Here is a 20,668-nt window from a genome sequence, read left to right as displayed (position 1 = left end):
AAGAGAGGATCAAGATTCAAATCTCTCTTTTTAAGAGATCTACACTGCATACCCCCCTTTGAGTGGTACAGTGTAAAGACTATAGCTGTTCGAATACCCATACTAACATACTGTATATTACATACTTAATGAGTATATACTACATACTATATACTATTAGTTAATTTTAGTATACTGTAAACGAACAGTATCCTTTCAGTTGAGCATACTAACTCTTCACAGGTCTACCGGAAGTTGATGCTGTTGCCATGCAACATCTTGCTATCAAGGTAAAGACAGTTTCAGGTTCGATATTCAACAATATTCGCCTGTAGTTTACCTTACATCCACCAACAGCAGTTAGGGACCATTAACATAGTGACAAATCAAATTGTTCAAATTTCAATAGCTCTTTAACCATTACTCCTAAAACTTTCAAAACTGTTTGTTGCTTACCAGATGGCATAGACACACATTGCACACACTTTTTGTTGTTTACATTTTTTAATTTCAATAGCTCATTGGTCATATGACCTACTGACTTCAAACAAGGTTCAGAATGTCCACTGACTACTCTTCTATATTGCACACCCTTTAGTTTGTCAATTTTCATCTCACATGATTTTACATTAATTTTTCAAAATTAAAAATGTCAATAGCTCCTTGGTCATGTGACCTACTGACTTCAAACAAGATTCAGAATGTCCACTCCGTGGGCCTACACATTGCACACCCTTTAGTTTGTCCATTTTCATCTCACAAGACTTTACTAAAAAAAATCCTAATTTAAATGTCAGTGGACATTCTGAACCTTGTTTGAAGTCAGTAGGTCACATGACCAAGGAGCTATTTACATTTGAAAGTTTTAAAAATGAATGTAAAAATGTGAGATGAAAATGGACAAACTAAAAAGTGTGCAATGTGTAGGCCCACTCAGTGTACATTCTGAACTTTGTTTGAAGTCAGTAGGTCACATGACCAAGGAGCTATTGCAATTTTTAATTTGGAAAAATTCATGCAAAATCATGTGAGATGAAAATGGACAAACTAAATAAAGGGTGTGAAATATAGAAGGGTAGTCAGTGGACATACTGAATGAACCTTGTTTGAGGTCATTAGGTCACATGACCAAGGAGCTATTGAAATTCAAATGTAAAAAAAAGTTTGTACTAATTCAACTGGGAATACAAAATGCTGCTCACATTTCCACGTTTATTAGCCTTTGAAAGCAAATTAATGTCCAAATCGTGAAAATAAGACCTGTGCAATGTTGTGCGCAATTTTTCCAACATCATGACACTTATTTGGAGTCTGTGGCTCAAGTTGAAAGCGCGAATATCCCATTTGAAACTCTCTTTACCTCGGTCATCTTGCTAGCTAGTTAGCATAACAAATGACTAGTTAAGACATTTTACGACTTTGGGTGTGTTCTTAAATTCAATATTGAGTACCAGGATGCGCTCGTAGATTCACAACGTTGTCAGATTGTCCGTTTGTAAATTCAGATTGCACACTGGATGCTCGGTGACCACTCTGACCATTTTACTCGACCTAGCAGAGCTGGTTAGGCAGTTTTCATGTTTTCAAGAGCGTTGGTGACAACAATTTAAATACGCTTTTTTTTGGCCGGGACGTTAACTGACGCGGCCATATTCAACCGGTGTTGAGCGCTCGTAAATTTCATTATTATGCGCTCCGGTACACTCAGACGAGAGTGTTCTGAAATCGGAGTAGATAGCCAGAGCGAATTTCTGAAAGCACCCGACTGTCCATTGAGAATGCAAAACGACTATACCATTTAGCTAAGCTAAGAATGACGAGAATAATCAAGTTATTAAACGTTGGGTAGTTAGATAGCCTATAGTTATTATACTAGCAAATGTTATGTATAGATAGCTAGCTAACATACTGGTACATACTGCTGTATTGATATGCTATGTGGTTCGTAAGGACAGCATAGCTAACAAATTGTCAGCCAACGTAATTGATTTGAAAAGCAATTACTTTATTACATTGCTTAACATTTGTCATAATTAGTTAAAGCAATGCATTTGTATCCGTACTCGTACTTCGGCTGCATATTTTCTGCCGTTTTCTTCAAATCTGAAAACGATGTAAAGCCACTCCCGTCTCCTGAAGAATTGCATTATGGGCCCTAAAGTACGGAAGTGTCCCTCGCGTGTATATTTCATATTTTGCCGAATTTAGTATGGAATCCGGGAACTTTTGGCATACTAACTATATTCATACTATAACCAATAAGCATACTATATACTCAAACAAGTCACAAATAGTACGGTTAGTGTGGGTAGTATCAGTATTCGACGCTAACCAAATTCCCATATTGATCAATGTGATACAATCCTTTTCCAAAGCATCTGGTCTATATCTTAACATTAATAAATGTGGACTCATGGCTGTCAAAGATTGTGTGACACCTTCATATTATGGTATTCCAGTAAAAGAAGAACTTACATATTTAGGCATAACCATTACAAAGGATCAAAAGTATGGAGGCTTACTCAATTTTAACCCTCATTTAAAAACCCAGAAGAAGCTAAATCAATGGTTACAGAGGGACTTATCTTTAAAAGGAAGAGTCCTAATAACTAAGGCAGAAGGTATCTCTAGACTAACATATGGCACTCTATCTTTATATCTTGATGGTAAAATAATCAAGGACATAGACCAGATGCTTTTCAACTTTCTGTGGATAAACCGAACCCATTACATTATGAAAACTGTTGTAATCAACACATGAGAATGGTGGATAAAACAATTGGATAAAACAATTCCTAAGAAGACCCACTTCTATATGGAATTGTATTCCTCGTCATGTCTTCTCTTCTTTTGGTGGCCTTAACTTCATGTTGGTTTGCAATTATAATATTGACATAGTTCCAGTGAAACTTTCTGCTTTTCATAGGCAGGTTTTCATGTCATGGTCCTTAATTTATAAGCATCATTTTTCTCCACACAGATATTATATATGGAATAATCAGGATATATTGTATAAAAATACGTCTTTGTTTTTAGAATATTGGTTCTGAAATAATATCCTATTGGTGAGCCAACTGGTAAATGCAGAGGGTCTTTTACTCAGTTATAAAGAATTCTTATCACTTTACAAGGTCCCTGTAACACCTAAAGATTTTGCAATTGTTTTAGATGCCATTCCTTCAGGTGTGGCTTTATTATTCAGGAACGTGTCAAGACCTGACCCTCAGAGCCTACCTTCCCTGTTGACTCACCAGTAGGAAAGATTTGTTTCTCTTTTGGTCCATTCAACAACAGAGCGACACGAACCTTGGATGTTGCCACACACATACGTACTTTTTAACAAAATTAAGGAAGTTTCCTTTAAAATTATTCCTAAATATTATCCTGCAAACCACTATATGAAGAAGTTTAAGGAAAACATCAACTCAAATTGTTCCCTTTGTAATGACCACCCAGAAAGTGTTGCATCTTTTTTGGCATTATATTCATGTAAGAAAACTGTGACAAGACATCAGTAGATTTATAATTGAACACATTTATGAAGATCTTACACTATTGTGGAGAGATGTACTGCTTGGATTCTTTGCCTACGATAGAAATAAGATGAAACATTTTTATGTCATTCATTTCATTATTCTTTTGGTCTTCGTTCATTTAAGGATATTCAGCTTTGGGCCAAATGAAAAACAAACAGGATTACAGGACAAAACCTGGATTGCTCAGGATTATAATACATTTAAGCACTAAATATCCCCTAAAAAGAGATAATCTATAGTATTTATGCTCACGAAAGGTTGAATGAGGTACTATATGCATCCCATGGTCCAATGATTCTCTGTAAACCAAGACATGCCCTTTTGGAGAAGATTCTAATCTCCTATTACTGTAAAACCTGATTAGGAAAAGAAAAGGCCCATGATTAGTGATACTACAAATGGCAGTGGAGGGCAAGCAAATAAAATTAATAATAATACGATTAATTTCCCTCAGACCCAAACCCCCCTTCACCCCATTGCGTCATACCACTTATGCAGAACAAGTCCCCATAAATCTATGGAAACCCAGAGAAGACAACAAAGGCAACAAAGACCCTGTGTGATATTATAATTTATTAGAAATGAATTAATCCAACAAAATAAGCCTATTTTAGTTTTCATTGTGAGCTGTGTCAGAGGTCTTACCTTTTAAAAATGTGTTTTTAAACAGGTTCCTTAGCAACAGTGTTGGGAAACAAAATGTGCCCTGGTCCCTCTCCAAGGACCTATGAGTCAAACTGCTTCCTGTATTATGAACAGAAATGCTAATTCACCTTATGCAAGGCACCACTTCAATGTGAAATGAGAGCAGATGATTAAAGATGTATCTATGCATTATATTCATAAATCATTTGAACCACTTCTGAGCGTGTCTCCTTTGATTGTATAGGTTTGGTTGCATAGGTTTGAATGATTATCAAATAGGTGGTAATGATTTTCAAAGGTGACGAAAAGAGGGTACACAAGACAGCGATTGTAAGAAGTTGGGTATCAAATGAGAGGAAAGACATTATTATTCACTGAGACATTCCAAATATGGTATTATTGTATTCTGCATATGAATTCTAGGAGACCCGGCAGCCTAGTTAGTTAGGTTTTGTAGCACATAGTTGGAGACCGATGGACTAGTGTGATAAAAATGAAGGCTTATTTACAGTGTTGTAGGCACGCAGTGGAAATAATGACTTACAAGAAAAAATGACATATGTTCACATGCTGTCAGATTTATTGTAAATTTGGAGTTCCGACTGGGAAGTTTTACTTGAACTACTCTCCAAGTCGTAATTACAAGTGGGACACTCAGAGAAAATTATGTTACCCGAGTTGCTCAGTTGTGATCAATGTGGATACATTGCTACTTACATTAGCTACACTATCAATACAGCCTCTACATTATCAATGTGGATGATGTAGCTAGTTTGACCATATTGTCAATGTTAAGCAAGCTAGCTAACATTATTATTAGCAGCGTTAGTTAGCTTATCAAGCGTATTGATTAAAGAATTGGTCCGATTTCAAAAGCACTTAACCTCAATTATGTCAGACTTATGACTTCTCAGTTTCTGTCTTCCTACGAGTAAATGATCACTCCATTAAACAGCCGGAAAAAGGAAATGGTCTCATGTAGGATATACTACCAACAGGTGGATCCACAAATTAAACTAAAATATATCTCAAAACAGGACACAATCATTTTTTATTTTTTATTTTTTTAAATCATGTTAATTGGAAATAGTATAATGCATTTAAATTAGCACAAAATGTAATATTTTGTCACTGACATTTCAGAATGGATTATCCCAAACCATGTGCGCACACTACACAGGTAAAGTAGTACATGAGAAGGGGACGGTCTACCTATACTAGAAGAACACCCAACATAAGATTCTCAAGATGGTGAGTAGTCTAGTGGTAGAAATATTACAAACTAAACATTGGTTTTTAGGCAAAATAAGCAACGAAATGACATGGTCTAAGTATGGACTCCCGAGTGGCGCAGTGGTCTAAGGCACTGCATCTCAGTGCAATAGGTGTCACTACAGTCCCTGGTTTGAATCCAGGCTGTATCACATCCGGCTGTAATTAGGAGTCCCAAAGGGCATCGCACAATTGGCCCAGCGTTGTCCAGGTTTGGCCAGGGTATGTCGTCATTGTAAATAAGAATTTGTTCTTTACTGACATGCGTAGTTAAATAAATGTTTAAAAAAATGTATGTAAAGAACCACTATTGCTAACACATACAAATGTGAGCTTTAATCTGAACATGAATAAATAGGCAACTTTAATAACATGTGACACCCCTTGATAACAAATACGAGGGAAATAGGTCTAGCCTAGGCTGCATCGTTACAGTAATCTGCATAACCTTTTAGGATTGATAGAACGACAAACTTCTGTTTTGACTGTGAAGTTGTTACCTGTCAAATTATGATCCAATAACCAAAACATCCAGTATTTCCCCTCTTATTTTGCTAAAGTTTGAAGTCATAAAAAGAGAACACACCTGAGTCCTGGGGCACAGATAAGAGAACTATATTACAATCGAAGCCTCCTTTTACTATGCCTGCTTGGGTTTGCGCATTCTTTTTTTTCCATCCTGTTTTGTTCGATATTGAGGAGCAGACATAATAAAGGACACCGATGCAATTCCATCCCTATTGCCCCTGTGGCAAATTGGCCCTTTATCAAACGGGTGCCTCATCTATCAGTGCAAGGACGGGTATTGAAATTGTTCCGCAGACCACAAATCAGACCAATAGATCGGCCCTTATTTGAGACAAGGCCGTCATTGCTCTGCTGCTGCTGTGAGGGGAGGAGTCGGGCAGTTTAGGGTATTTTTCTCTGTTCCCCAGTGACGGATGTCACCTCCTTGACCCCTTTGTGACCAGGATCACCTTTAGAGGGGCCAAACCATCGTTAGTGTGGATTACTCTCTCTCTCTATCTCTATCTCTCCGCTCCTCCATGAGTGGTCAATGGTCGAGGAGAGTGTCAGTTATTTAGTAGCAGTGGTGTAAAGTACTACTTAAGTAGTGTTTTAGTATATCTGTACTTGACTTTAATATTTATATTTTTGACAACTTTTACTTTTACTTCACTATATTCCTAAACAAAATAATGTACTTTTTACTATATACATTTTCCCTCACACCCAAAAGTACTCGTTACATTTTGAATGCTCAGCAGGACAGGAAAATGGTCCAATTCACACACTTATCAAGAAAACATCCCTGGTCATCTCTACTGCTTCTGATCTGGCGGACTCACTTAACACAAATGCTTCGTTTGTAAATTATTTCGGAGTGTTGGAGTGTATAACCGGCTGTCCGTAAAATAAAAACAGAACAAGAAAATGGTGCAGTCTGGTTTGCTTAACATAAGGAATTTGAAATAATGTATACTTTAACTTTTCATACTTAAGTATATTTAAAACCAAATACTTTTACTCAAGTAGTATTTTACTGGGTGACTTTCACTTTAATTGAGTCATTTTCTATTAAGGTATCTTCAGTTTTACTCAAGTATGACAATTGGGTACTTTTTCCTCCAATGGTTAGCAGGTGAATGGAGGAGTATGCCCACCTCCTTGTTTACCTACTTCGGCAGAGAATGCACAAGATTATCCTCCCGGCGCCACAACCCATTTGAATCAGCTGATGTTTTCTCCAAGGAGAAAAGCATGCACATATTTATAAACGAAACAAAATATATTTATTTATTTATACAATTTTGCACAACTAGATATGTTTTAGATTTTTTAAAAATCAATTTACACATTTATTTTGGGATTCCACCCCAGTTAACGTAATTTGCCTGATGTCGCCCAAGTTCAGAAGGAGAGTCTAATTTCATACAAGCGCATTTGTTTCCATGTTTTTCTTTTTGCCTCCGCTCCTCCATTACCTTTTTAAAAAACAGGCGAGGAGAGGACGTGAGGAGTCAATCAAAACCAATTGAGATTCTCCAAAGGACAGAGCTGTTTCTGTCTCCAAGTCCCAAACCAGATCAGAACACCTAGATAAGAACCAAACCATCTGTTAGTGTGGATTACCATCTCTCTCTCGCACTTTCACTTTCTCTCTCTCTCTCTCTCTCTCTCTCTCTCTCTCTCTCTCTCTCTCTCTCTCTCTCTCTCTCTCTCTCTCTCTCTCTCTCTCTATTATCAGCAATACTACCACGGTCCTTATTTTGCTGCACGTTTCATGATTGATGAAGGTCCTATGATGCTTGACCTGAATTATACAATGCTATACTATGTTTTTAGCAATCGTGTTTCAATCTTTCCTGTATAAAAGTAGAGCAGGCCCTATCACTGTAGATGTAGACATGATGGTCTCCAGTATGATCTCAATTGAATAATCGATTTGCACATAGGTCAAAAAGCCTTATTTTTTCTAGTTGAGAAGTCTTGATTAAAGAAGTGCATATGACAGCGATTCAATGTGACCTCTGACCTTTGATCTATCGATCATTCATTGGCATCGTTGCTTGGCAGCTTACTTCCTCGAATCTCCACTGATCAATTCTCTGAGTTATTGGCCCGGCCAAAAGCCCATCCACAATCCAATCCTCTTCTTAATTATGTTTTAACTACACCGTTTTGACTGCCTTACATTAAATCACAGTTCAATTAACCCACTGCAATTTGATTAGTTCATTCACATTTAATCAGAGAATTGATTCAATTCCATTACAGAGTGCTGAAAATGAGAATGTACAGTTGAAGTCGGAAGTTTACATACACCTTAGCCAACTACATTTAAACTCAGTTTTTCACAATTCCTGACATTTAATCAGAGTAAAAAATCCCTGTCTTAGGTCAGTTAGGATCATCACTTTATTTTACGAATGTGAAATGCCAGAATAATAGTAAAGATAATGATTTACTTCAGCTTTTATTTCTTTCATCACATTCCCAGTGGGTCAGAAGTTTACATACACTCAATTAGTATTTGGTAGCATTGCCTTTAAATTGTTTAACTTGGGTCAAACGTTTCGGGTAGCCTTCCACAAGCTTCCCACAATAAATTTGGGGAATTTTGGCCCAGCAGAGCTGGTGTAACTGTGTCAGGTTTGTAGGCCTCCTTGCTCGCACATGCTTTTTCAGTTCTGCCCACAAATTTTCTATAGGATTGAGGTCAGGGCTTTGTGATGAACACTCCAATACCTTGACTTTGTTGTCCTTAAGCCATTTTGCCACAACTTTGGAAGTATTCTTGGGGCCATTGTCCATTTGGAAGACCCATTTGCGACCAAGCTTTAACTTCCTGACTGATGTCTTGAGATGTTGCTTTAATATATCCACATACATTTTCTTCCTCATGATGTCATCTGTTTTGTGAAGTGCACCAGTACCTCCTGCAGCAAAGCACCCCAACAACATGATGCTGCCATCCCCGTGCTTCACGGTTGGGATGGTATTCATCGGCTTGCAAGCCTCCCCCTTTTTCTTCCAAACATAACAGTTCTATTTTTGTTTCATCAGACCAGAGGACATTTCTCCAAAAAGTATGATCTTTGTCTCCATGTGCAGCTGCAAACCGTAGTCTGGCTTTTTTATGGCGGTTTTGGCTTCTTCCTTGCTGAGCGGCCTTTCAGGTTATGTCAATATAGGACTCGTTTTACTGTGGATATAGATACTTTTGTACTTGTTTCCTCCAGCATCTTCACAAGGTCCGTTGTTGTTGTTCTGGGATTGATTTGCACTATTCGCACCAAAGTACGTTAATCTTGTGGAGGTCTACAATTGTGGAGGTCCCCACTTCAGCATAAAACGGCCTACACGTACTGTACATAGCAGAACCCAGCATAGTACAGCAAGGCCGTGGCCTGCCCTTGATGCTCAGAAATAAGTGGAGGTGGTGAAATGCTAATCAAATTTAAGAAAGCAATTTGGGAAGTCCTATCCCCTCATCCCCTTATCTCCATACTGTAGCTCTGTATGTGTGACGTGTTATCAGACCCATGGGGGGCGGAAAGGAACTGTACAATGTCAGTGAAAGGAGGGGAACCTGGGTGGTTTGCACACAATGAACGCCTGCAGGAAGTTACAGAGGTCAGGACTCCAGTGAGCCGATAAGGGAGAAAACTCATGAATTAAAGAGTGAAGAGGAAATATGACATTTTCTTTTCCTTTCTGTCTATTGGGATTACTTGGTTGCCAGCGAAATTACTTGGAGAGAGGCTGCCTGATAATGGACTGGCCAGGAATGCAATTCACTCCAGTAGTTTCTCTCTCAGCAGAGTAAGGGCAGAATGGGAAACACTTTTAGAGTGCCAGGTGGGTTATGTATGGCAGTGGAGGCTACATTATCATAATAGATCATTAGTATTTACCGTTTAATATGCCTTTTCCCATATCTGTAATGAAATTACATCAGTAGTGTTTGCCTTGCCCCTAGCGTCCTCTTTCAGTAAACTCTATATTTGGCAACCCTGCATTACATTCATGCTGTTCTGTATTTGTATGTGTTATAAGTCTTTGGTTAAACATGTTCCACAAAGGTTCATTCCAAGTGAACGTTGTTTTAAAAATTGTTCCTAGTTTACCCTTGGGAAAAACTCAGTGAAACGCGACCTCTTATTTTGAGAGAAAATTAGATCTTTGCTCCTATCTGTTCCTCCTCTGGAGAAGCGAGTGATTGATACCAGAGCTCTAATGGCAGGGCGTGGGGCAGCGATAGACAAGGCAATATGTCTTCTTTCTCTAATGATTGTTTTAACTGAGTGCTGTAATGGGGTTGGGTGCCACGGTTAGTGATTTACGGGGCCTCTGCCCATCGCCGGGGCATAGAGGGGCTAGAGGCTACAGAGGAGCACAGAGGCTGGACGTCCCTCTCCCATCACCCACAAACAGAGTATTACTGGTATTACTGTCCAGTGTCCACCACAACTCAGTGAAGAGTGGCCTAGTGATTTAGGCAACAGGGGATGAGTGGCCTGAATTCTCACTTAACCTTTGAGAGAGTGGAACTGTGGAGGTATACACATGCATGATGCTTAAGCATTCATAAATAGTCAAAAGTTTGCTGCACAGAAAAACAGTTAATATGTTTTACGATATAGCATCACCTAAGGTACTATTCAAAATTGCATCGCATCAGCCAAGGAAAAAGCTTAAATTGAGTTTTGTCAGACAATTTAACCAATACATAAATAACATTCACTTTCAACTTGACCAAAAGGTCACCTTGGTCTCTATGCAGTCTTTTGATGGGCAAGCAAAGCGTGACAGCCCCTGGGGGAGAGTGTGGGTAAACACCCTCTCTAATGGGGTCCTAATCGGAGGAGGCAATCTGCACATAGCTGCCCCTGGCTGTGCCGGTCGGGCCTGGAAGACGGAGGTGACAGTGTGGCGGTTATTATTAGTGCTATCATTGATCAGACAGCCGAAGCGGCGGGGATGGAGCGGGATGATGGATCTCATGGCTCCAGCCAAGCCACGGCAGCTGTCAGGGCCAAGGGGGGGAGGGGGTGATGGTCCAGAGATGGGAGTGAAGACATCCAACAGCTGTAGGAGATGTCTTGGCAATATTACTGTGTCTCTGTGTTTGCTGTTGTGGGAGAAAGGCCTGTTGTGGTGGGTTGACTCCAAGTTTGGGCATCTGAAAAATAGAAAGACTGTCCATTAAGTCTGATATAAGCTGTGGCTTTGTCGAGTCACTTTTTGACCCCTGCAAGTTTTTCCTCTCTCTGAGTCTGAGGATAGGATGTGCTGAGAGCTGCACTCCAACAGTGACTATCAGCCAGCTTGTGCTGATCCAGCCTCTTCTCTTCCTCACAGCTCTTTAGAAAACAGGGTAGACAAGTGGAATTAAGGCTTGAAAAAAAGGCTTGATGGCTGTCTGTCTGTTATCAGCAGCACTGTGTTCGCCTATCGCTTCAGTCCTGTCTCTCACTCCCAGAGTCACGTCAATGTCACCCTCTAACAAGTAAAAAGGAACAAAGAGGGATGCGTCCCAAATGGCATGCTAATCTTATTGGGCTCTGGCAAAAGTTGTGAACTAAATATCAAATATGGTGCCATTTGAGGCGCACATAGAGTCTCTGACAATGGTGGGAGGGCTCCAAGCACTGCAGAGTGGACTGCAGAGCCAATTGTATTTCATTGAACAAGAGCCTTCATGGTAAGCAACATGTATTCAGCTGCTTTCATTCAATTTTCTATTCAACCTGTTTTCAGAGACTTAGTCAACAACAGTGTCGTGAGCAACTGCATAGGATATTTTTTTTCTCACAGTGTGGGCTATTCAAGCTCACTGTAAAACTTAATGGAGCTCAGTCAGAACATATGATGTTGTCAAGGGAGATGCAACAATGGGTTGTTTTGGTCCAGCCTGATGAATCCGGTTCATTTTACTCACAGGCCTATGTGTTCATTTTCCATTTCGTGGAGTTTGTCGATGTCTGTCTCAGTACCTTGGGAGAAAAAAATATGAAAACATTGGTCTTGCATGAGAATAGGAAACCAAAAACCTGAAATGCATACACTGCAAAATCAATGGCATACCTTGTCTACAGCAGCTTTATCAATTTTCATCAAAGTCAATGCTTTAACAGTTTTTAACTCTGAACAACTTAAAATGTCAACTGAGCTTTTCATGACCTCAGAGATTTCTACTGTTAGGTTCTAAACAAACAGAGTAAACAGAGTAAACACTCAAACGGATGACTAGGAAAAGCTCAAACCAAGTTTATTCACCCACTAGGTCATACAGCTGCAAATACAAAGACATGTTTACACAAGCACATATATTTATACCCTCCTACTAGGCGGAGTCAACTCCTTGCACATCTAGACAGCCAATACATCTCTGTTGCTAGTCAGGAACTTAATTGGTTCCTCTCATTGGTGTAGTCATGGCCCTGCCTCCTGCTAGAACCTTCGTGGGCATGTAAGTATGTGTGTATGTGTGTAATAGGACTGTTCCTTCTCACTTCATCTGACCTGATCTCGGGCTGAATTCCTCACTCCTCCCTACTCCATGGATGTCCTACTTTATCAGTGACTGAAACCAGACTGTTTCCCTTTATTCTCCCTCCATAGGATCCATGAGATTAAACAATAATATGCTTGACCGAATGTAAACTTCCTGCCTCCCCCCATTGTCTCACTCAATAACTTTCCATACACCTAGTTCTTATCCACCCTTCATTGACACCAACATATACATTCATTATACATGTAAAGTAATCAATACGTTTTAGTATGGCTACATGAATAAGTATAATTCAAGCTAGAATCCAACAGTCCTTCCTATTTTGCATTGTAATTGTAACTCCATACTGTTTAACATATAAACTTTGAAATTACTTATAAATGGACAGAAAAGAAAGCATGATTAATATCTCAGTTGATTTTTTTTAAATTGAAAAGAACAAGAAAACACAAAATATGACAAGTATTAGTAATGTGTTAAGTATACATAATCATGTATGGCAAAAATCGAAGTTTGATAACATGGCAATTCCCACTCTACCTTTGGGATACTGTTGTGCTGGGGTCCACATAAATTAAGGCTATAAAACACCTCCTCATGCTTATTAGCTCTATCACCCGTATGGAAACATTCTGTCTTATACACAGACCCCCTATGTACTTTGCCTCCGGCCACAAATACATTTGCACATAGATCATTCCATCTAACCCATAACACGTAAATCACTACTGCTAGGCCACTGATATAGTTAGAAACATACTAAAACGTTCAAGTCAATTAGTTAGTTTCAAACACTACCAATCTATAAACAATTCAAAATCAAATCAAATCAAATTTTATTGGTCGTGTACACAGATTTGCTGGTGTTACAACAGGTGCTGCAAAATTATTATGTTTCTAGCTCCAACAGTGAGGTAGAATGTCTTGCAAATACAATAGAATACAAAGTAAAAGGCCTGGTGATAGATGCTGTTTCTCAGTGTCTCGGTCCCGGCTCTGATGCACCTTTACCGTCTCTGTCTGCTAGATGGTAGCAGAGTGAACAGACCGTGGCTCGAGTAACTGAGGTCCTTAATGATCTTTTTGACCTTCCTTTTACAAGTGCTGTAAATGTCCTGGAGGGCAGGCAGCGGTGATGGGCTGGGCTGACCACACCACGCTCTAGAGCAGGGGTGGGCAACTCCAGTCCTCGAGGGCTTGATTGGTGTCACACTTTTTCTCCATCCCTAGCAAACACAGCTGATTAATCAAATTGCATTATAAGCTGAATATTTTGATTAGGTGTGCTTGCTGGGGCAAAACTGTGACACCAATCAGGCCCTTGAGGACTGGAATTGCTCACCCCTGCTTTGTAGAGCCATGCGGTTGAAGGCAGTGCAGTTGCCGTACCAGGCAGCGATGCAGCCCAACAGAATGCTCTCAATGGTGCACCTGTAGAAGTTTGTGAGGGTTTTAGGGGCCATGTCAAATTTCTTCAGCCTCCTGAGTTGAAGAGGTGCTGTTGTGCTTTCTTCACCACGGTATCCGTGTGGTAGTACCATTTCAGGTCCTCAATGATGTGCACACAGAGGAACTTTAATCTTTTGACCCCCCATCGATGTGGATGGGGGTGTTTTCCCTCTTATGTCTCCTGTAGTCCAGGATCAGCTCCTTTGTTTTTTTTTACATTGAGGGTAAGGTTATTTTCCTGGCACCACTCTGCCAGGGCGTAGTTGAAAATAAGGCCTACCGCTGTCGTGTCATCAGCAAACTTGAGGATTGAGTTGGAGTGGTGTGTAGCCATGCAGTCATTGCGTGAAACAGGAGTACAGGAGGGGGCTGAGCACACATCCCTGTGGGGCCCCCATGTTGATGATAAGCATGCTGGAGGGGTTGTTGCCTACCCTCACTACCTGGGGTTGGCCATCAGAAAGTCTAGGACCCAGTTGCACAGGGAGGAGTTCAGACCCAGGGCCCTGAACTTAGTGACGAGCTTGGAGGACACTATGGTGTTGAAATCAGAGCTGTAGTTGATTAAACTTCTTGGTGAGGGGGGCAGTATTGAGTAGCTTGGATGAATAAGGTGCACAGAGTAAACTGCCTGCTACTCTGTCCCAGATGCTAATATATGCATATTAGTAGTAGTATTGGATAAAAAAACACTCTGACGTTTCTAAAACTGTTTGAATGATGTCTGTGAGTATAACAGAACTCTTATGGCAGGCGAAAACCTGAGACAAATCCAACCAGGAAGTGGGAAATCTGAGGTTTGTAGTTTCATTTAAGTGACTGCCTATCCAATATGCTTTGTCTATGGGGCCAGATTGCACTTCCCAAGGCTTCCAGCAGATGTCAATAGTCTTTAAAAAAAAAAGAAAGTTGTTTGAGGCTTCTATTGTGGAAGGGGGTCGAATAAGAGCTGTTTCAACAAGGCTGTGGCCGATCAGTTGTTTACTACGCGGTCGCGCGGGCGCCCCGTTCCTTCTTTTTCCTCTGTAATGAATACGCTATTGTCCGGTTGGAATATTATTGAAGATTTATTATAAAAACACCCTAAGGGTTGATTGAAACATTGTTTGACATGTTTCTACAAACTGTAATGGAACTCTTTTGACTTTTCGTCTGGATTTTGCACTCGAGCATTGTTGCCTTTGGAATAGTGAAATAAACGCGTGACCAAACCGGAGATATTTGGACATAAATATGGACGTAATCGAACAAAACAAACATTTCTTGTGGAAGTGGGAGTCCTGAGTGTGCATTCCGACAAAGATCAGCAAAGGTAAGTGAAGATTTATAATGCTATTTATGACTTTTGTTGACTCCACAACTTGGCGGGTAACTGTATGGCTTGCTTTTGTGGCTGAACGCTGTTCTCAGATTATTGAATATTTTGCTTTTGCCGTAAAGCTTTTTTGAAATCTGACACAGCGGTTGCATTAAGAACAAGTTTATCTTTAATTCTATGTAAAACATGTATCTTTCATCAAAGTTTATGATCAGTATTTCTGTTATTTGATGTGGCTCTCTGCAATTTCTCCATATGTTTTGGAGGCATTTCTGAACATGGCGCCAATGTAATCTGAGGTTTTTGGATATAAATTTGAACTTGATCGAACAAAAATACATGTATTGTGTAACATTGAGTCCTGGGAGTGTCATCTGATGAAGATCGTCAAATGTTAGCAATTCATTTTATCTATATTTCTGCTTTTTGTGACACCTCTCTTTGCTTGGAAAATGGCAGAATGCTTTCTGTGACTAGTTGCTGACCTAACATAATGATATATTCTGCTTTCGCAGAAAAGCCTTTTTGAAATCGGACACTGTGGTTGGATTAACGAGAAGTGTATCTTTAAAATGGTGTAAAATACTTGTATGCTTGAGGAATTTTAATTATAAGATTTCTGTTGTTTTGAATTTGGCGCTCTGCACTTTCACTGGCTGTTGGCGAGGTGGGATGCTAGCGTCCAGAACAATCCCAGAGAGGTTATCAACATTTTCACATTCTGTAGGCATTCCTCTTGTTCAAGTGGGATAGAGCAGTGTGCAGGGCAACAGTGATTGCGTCGTCCGGTGACCTATTGGGGCGGTATGCAAATTGTAGTGGGTCTAGGGTGTCGGGCAAGGTTGGAGTGATATGGTCCTTGACTAGCTGCTCAAAGCAATTCATGACGACAGAGGTGAGTGCTATGGGGTGATAGTAATTTAATTCAGTTACTTTAGCTTGCTTAGGTACAGGAACAATGGTGGACATCTTGAATCAAGTGGGGACAACAGACTGGGATAGGGAGAGATTCAATATTCATTTCTGCCTATAGGTGGGGAGGAGCAGAATGGAGGCGTGATCAGATTTGCTGAAGAGGGGTGGGTCGGGTAAGGGCCTTATAGCTGTCCCAGAAGGGAGAATAACAATGGTCAAGCGTCCTTTCTTCACGTGTGACACAGAAGATGTGTTGGTGGAATTTCGGGAGAATTTTCCTCCAATTTCTTTTGTTCAAGTCCCGCACAAAGCAGTGTTTATTGCGTCCCCCCACCTCCCAGCCCCCACCCCTCGTTTCAGGTCCCCTATTCAGCTCATTGGAAAGTTACATAAATAACACATACTTGATCCTACTCTCTGCTTCCCCTTGGTGACATCATCCATAATCATAACATTCAGTTTCACTGCTATGTGGATCACACAGCTTTATTAACCAATCACACCCAGTGACCAAGCTAGCTAAGCTACCCTTCACAAGTGTTTTTCTGATATCAAATGTTGAATGTCTGACCATTTTTTCCAGCTCAATGATAAGAAATCAGAGGTTGTTTTATTTGTCCCCCACCTTTCTATGACCCAGACTGTAAATAACCTTGGTCATTTGTCTGCCAATGTAAAGCTTACCGCCAGAAACTTTGATGTATTCTATAACCCCCAAGCTGCATGTAAAAAAGGTTGTCCAAGTCCTGCTTTTATCATCTAAGAAATATAGCTAAAGTTAAGCATTCTATTTCAGTCACTGATCTGTAGAAAGTTATACAGACACTGTTGACCAGTCCAAAGTCTAGATTGAAAATGAAAGGAAACCATTTGTCATAAGGGGCCCTAGACTTTGGAATGGTCTGCCAGAGGAGATTACTCTTACCAGATTCAGTGCTTCTTTTTAAAACCCTGATGAAGACACACTTTTATGAAGATGCTTTTAATGTATTATGTCAATGTATGATTTTAATTCACGATTTATTTCATTTTAATTTTTAATTTGTTCCTTTGTTAGTAATTTTATTTTATTTTATGATGTGAAGCACTTTGTTACTTATATTGAAAAGCGCTATACAAATCAAATCAAAGTTTATTTGTCACGTGCGCCGAATAAAACAGGTGTAGACCTTACAGTGAAATGCTTACTTACAGGCTCTAACCAAAAGTGCAAAAAAGATATTAGGTGAACAATAGGTAAAGAAATAAAAACAACAATGAAAAATAACAGCAGCGAGGCTATATACAATAGCGATTCTACATACAGGCACTGGTTAGTTGGGCTGATTGAGGTAGTATGTACGTGTAGATATGGTTAAAGTGACTATGCATATATGATAAACAGAGAGTAGCAGTAGTGTAAAAGAGAGGTTGGCGGGTGGTCAGTGGTGGGACACAATGCAGATAGCCCGGCTAGCCAATATGCGGGGGCACTGGTTGGTCGGGCCAATTGAGGTAGTATGTACACTAATTTATTGTTAAAGTGACTATGCATAAATGATAAACAGAGAGTAGCAGTAGTGTAAAAGAGAGGTTGGCGGGTGGTCAGTGGTGGGACACAATGCAGATAGCCCGGCTAGCCAATGTGCAGGGGCACTAGTTGGTCGGGCCAATTGAGGTAGTATGTACATTAATTTATTGTTAAAGTGACTATGCATAAATGATAAACAGAGAGCAGCAGCAGCGTAAAAGAGGGGTTGGGGGGGGGGGGGGGTACACAATGCAAATAGGCTAGCCATTTGATTAGCTGTTCAGGAGTCTTATGGCTTGGGGGTAAAAACTGTTGAGAAGCCTTTTTGTCCTAGACTTGGCACTCCGGTACCTCTTGCCATGCGGTAGTAGAGAGAACAGTCTATGGCTGGGGTCTTTGACAATATTTTGGGCCTTCCTCTGACACCGCCTGGTGTAGAGGTCCAGGATGGCAGGCAGCTTAGCCCCAGTGATGTACTGGGCTGTACGCACTACCCTATCGCTACAGACGTGAGTACTACGGGTCTGTAGTCATTTAGGCAGGTTACCTTTGTGTTCTTGGGCACAGGGACTATGGTAGTCTGCTTGAAACATGTTGGTATTACAGACTCAATCAGGGACATGTTGAAAATGTCGGTGAAGACACCTGCCAGTTGGTCAGCACATGCCCGGAGCACACGTCCTGGTAATCCGTCTGGCCCAGCAGCCTTGTGAATGTTGACCTGTTTAAAGGTCTTACTCACGTCAGCTACGGAGAGCGTGATCACACAGTCGTCCGGAACAGGCGATGCTCTCATGCATGCCTCAGTGTTGCTTGCCTCGAAGTGAGCATAAAAGTAATTTAGCTCATCTGGTAGGCGTGTGTCACTGGGCAGCTTGTGGCTGTGCTTCCCTTTGTAGTCTGTAATAGTTTGCAAGCCCTGCCACATAAGACAAGCGTCGGAGCCAGTGTTGTACGATTCAATCTTAGCCCTGTACTGACACTTTGCCTGTTTGATGGTTCGTCGGAGTGCATAGCAGGATTTCTTATAAGCTTCTGTGTTAGAGTCCCGCACCTTCAAAGCGGCAGCTCTACCCTTTAGCTCAGTGTGAACGTTGCCTGTAATCCATGGCTTCTGGTTGGGGTATGTATTTACAGTCACTGTGGGGACGACGTCCTCGATACACTTATTGATAAAGCCAGTGATTGATGTGGTATACTCCTCAATGCCATTGAAACAATCCAGGAACATGTTCCAGTATGTGATAGCAAAACAGTCCTGTAGTTCAGCATCTGCTTCATCTGACCACTTTTTTTAGGCCGAGTCACTGGTGCTTCCTGCTTAAATTTCTTTATTGTAAGCAGGAATCAGGATCATAGAATTGTGGTCAGATTTACCAAATGGGTAAATTTGAGCTTTGTACGCGTCTCTGCGTGTGGAGTACAGGTGATCTAGATGTTTTCCCCCTCTGGTTGCACATTTAACAGGTTGATAGAAATGAGGTAGAACTGATTTAAGTTTCCCTGCTTTAAAGTCTCCATCCACTAGGAGCGCCGCCTCTGGGTGAGTGGTTTCCTGTTTGCTTATTTCCTTATACAGCTGACTGAGTGCGGTCTTAGTGCCAGCATCCGTCTGTGGTGGTAAATAAACAGTCACGAAAAGTATAGCTGAAAACTCTCTAGGCAAGTAGTGTGGTCTGCAATTTATCACAAGATACTTCATTTATCACAGATAAAGTTCTTCTTATTATTATTATCATACAGGCACTGTTAGTTTCAAATTAGTTTCAGAAATTAATTTTGGTAAAAATACTGCGTTGTACAGCAGAGTAAGTGGAAAAAATACTGTCAGTGGAACTGTCTGTCTCCCAGGACCCCTCTCAGTGGGCAGTCACCAGGAAATGCCAGGAAACCTTTTTTCTAACATAGAAACGCACACCGTTTGATTGAACATCACTTAGATTATCCCCCGAGAGTGTCTTGAGTAACGTTTGGCTGTAACGATCAGCAGGATTGGAGCAGAGATGAAAATACCTGATTATGGCCATGTTTGCTCCATTCTAAAGGACTCTTTCGTTCTGTTCTCTAAGGGCCTCCACTTGTCATTCAGAGCCAAATTAATCATAAGATACACTCATCCACACGCACTGGTGTCATTAGCCCCACTAATTTGCCATGGTGATGGCAAGGTTGTGGGTGCATGTAAACAAGTGAAGGATAAGCGGGATAAGAGGGAAGTGGTCTCTGTAAACACAGCACAGACTCCAGTGTTATAGGCTAGGCTGGATTTCAGATTAGCATCACAATAAACTCCTCAGAGACAGGCTGGTATTATAGATAGACTGTAATGGAAATATTTGTAATGACATGGTAATGCAAAAGCTATATGACTTTGATGGGATCAAAGTGTATGTAAAATAATATAACCTGTTTTGATACTCCAAATATTCAATACTAATACCTATCCCACTACCCCCTAACTCTCTGAGCACTACCCCTACTACATTAAGGGCAGATGGACAGTATCACATTTTAGCAGATCAAGCAAGCCTACCTTCAATACTCAATTACACTCATATTTAAACTATGAGAGGCACAATTTCAGACAACGGATGTGATAGTCACCCTCAAAAGGAAAAAATATAATCTGCTTTAGAGGAAAAAAACTCTCCTTACTGGTCGTGGTCACTGCTTGAGGGATGATCTTTTCTCTGTGATCTTGATTAGCCAGCAAGGGTATTTATTACCCACAGTAAAACAGTCAGAGCTTAATGTACGATAGACTCCTTTTCTTTATGCACTGCTGCAGTGTGGTGTTCCCTTCTCATTATAAACATGCTGGGCCTGCAGTTCGACACCCCTCTGCTCTCCTGTGTACCCATCTCCTCCCCCTCCTCCCCTCTCTAGCTAACGGGGTTAACCGCCTTCATATGTCACGCTGACAGACACAACCACTGGTGGATAAACACTTCAGCTAGACTCACGGCTGCACTCTGGGCCTCTGTTAAAAGGTCTGACCATATTGGTTTGATGTCTCCATTGGT

At 40.6% G+C, this 20,668-nt stretch overlaps 1 long non-coding RNA gene across 1 annotated transcript; it reads right to left on the bottom strand.

Moving 5' to 3' along the window:
* Positions 1 to 8,158: 8,158 nt before the first annotated feature.
* On the bottom strand, positions 8,159 to 20,668 carry LOC139388523 (uncharacterized). The gene is made up of 3 exons (XR_011629288.1): positions 20,301 to 20,668; positions 11,878 to 11,932; positions 8,159 to 11,118 (listed from the first exon to the last, which is right to left on the bottom strand). It is a non-coding gene; the product is annotated as an uncharacterized lncRNA (long non-coding RNA).

This window comes from Oncorhynchus clarkii, chromosome 29 (genome assembly GCF_045791955.1).
Source record: "Oncorhynchus clarkii lewisi isolate Uvic-CL-2024 chromosome 29, UVic_Ocla_1.0, whole genome shotgun sequence".
Lineage (NCBI taxonomy): Eukaryota > Metazoa > Chordata > Actinopteri > Salmoniformes > Salmonidae > Oncorhynchus > Oncorhynchus clarkii.
This window is presented reverse-complemented; position numbering and strand designations above follow the sequence as displayed.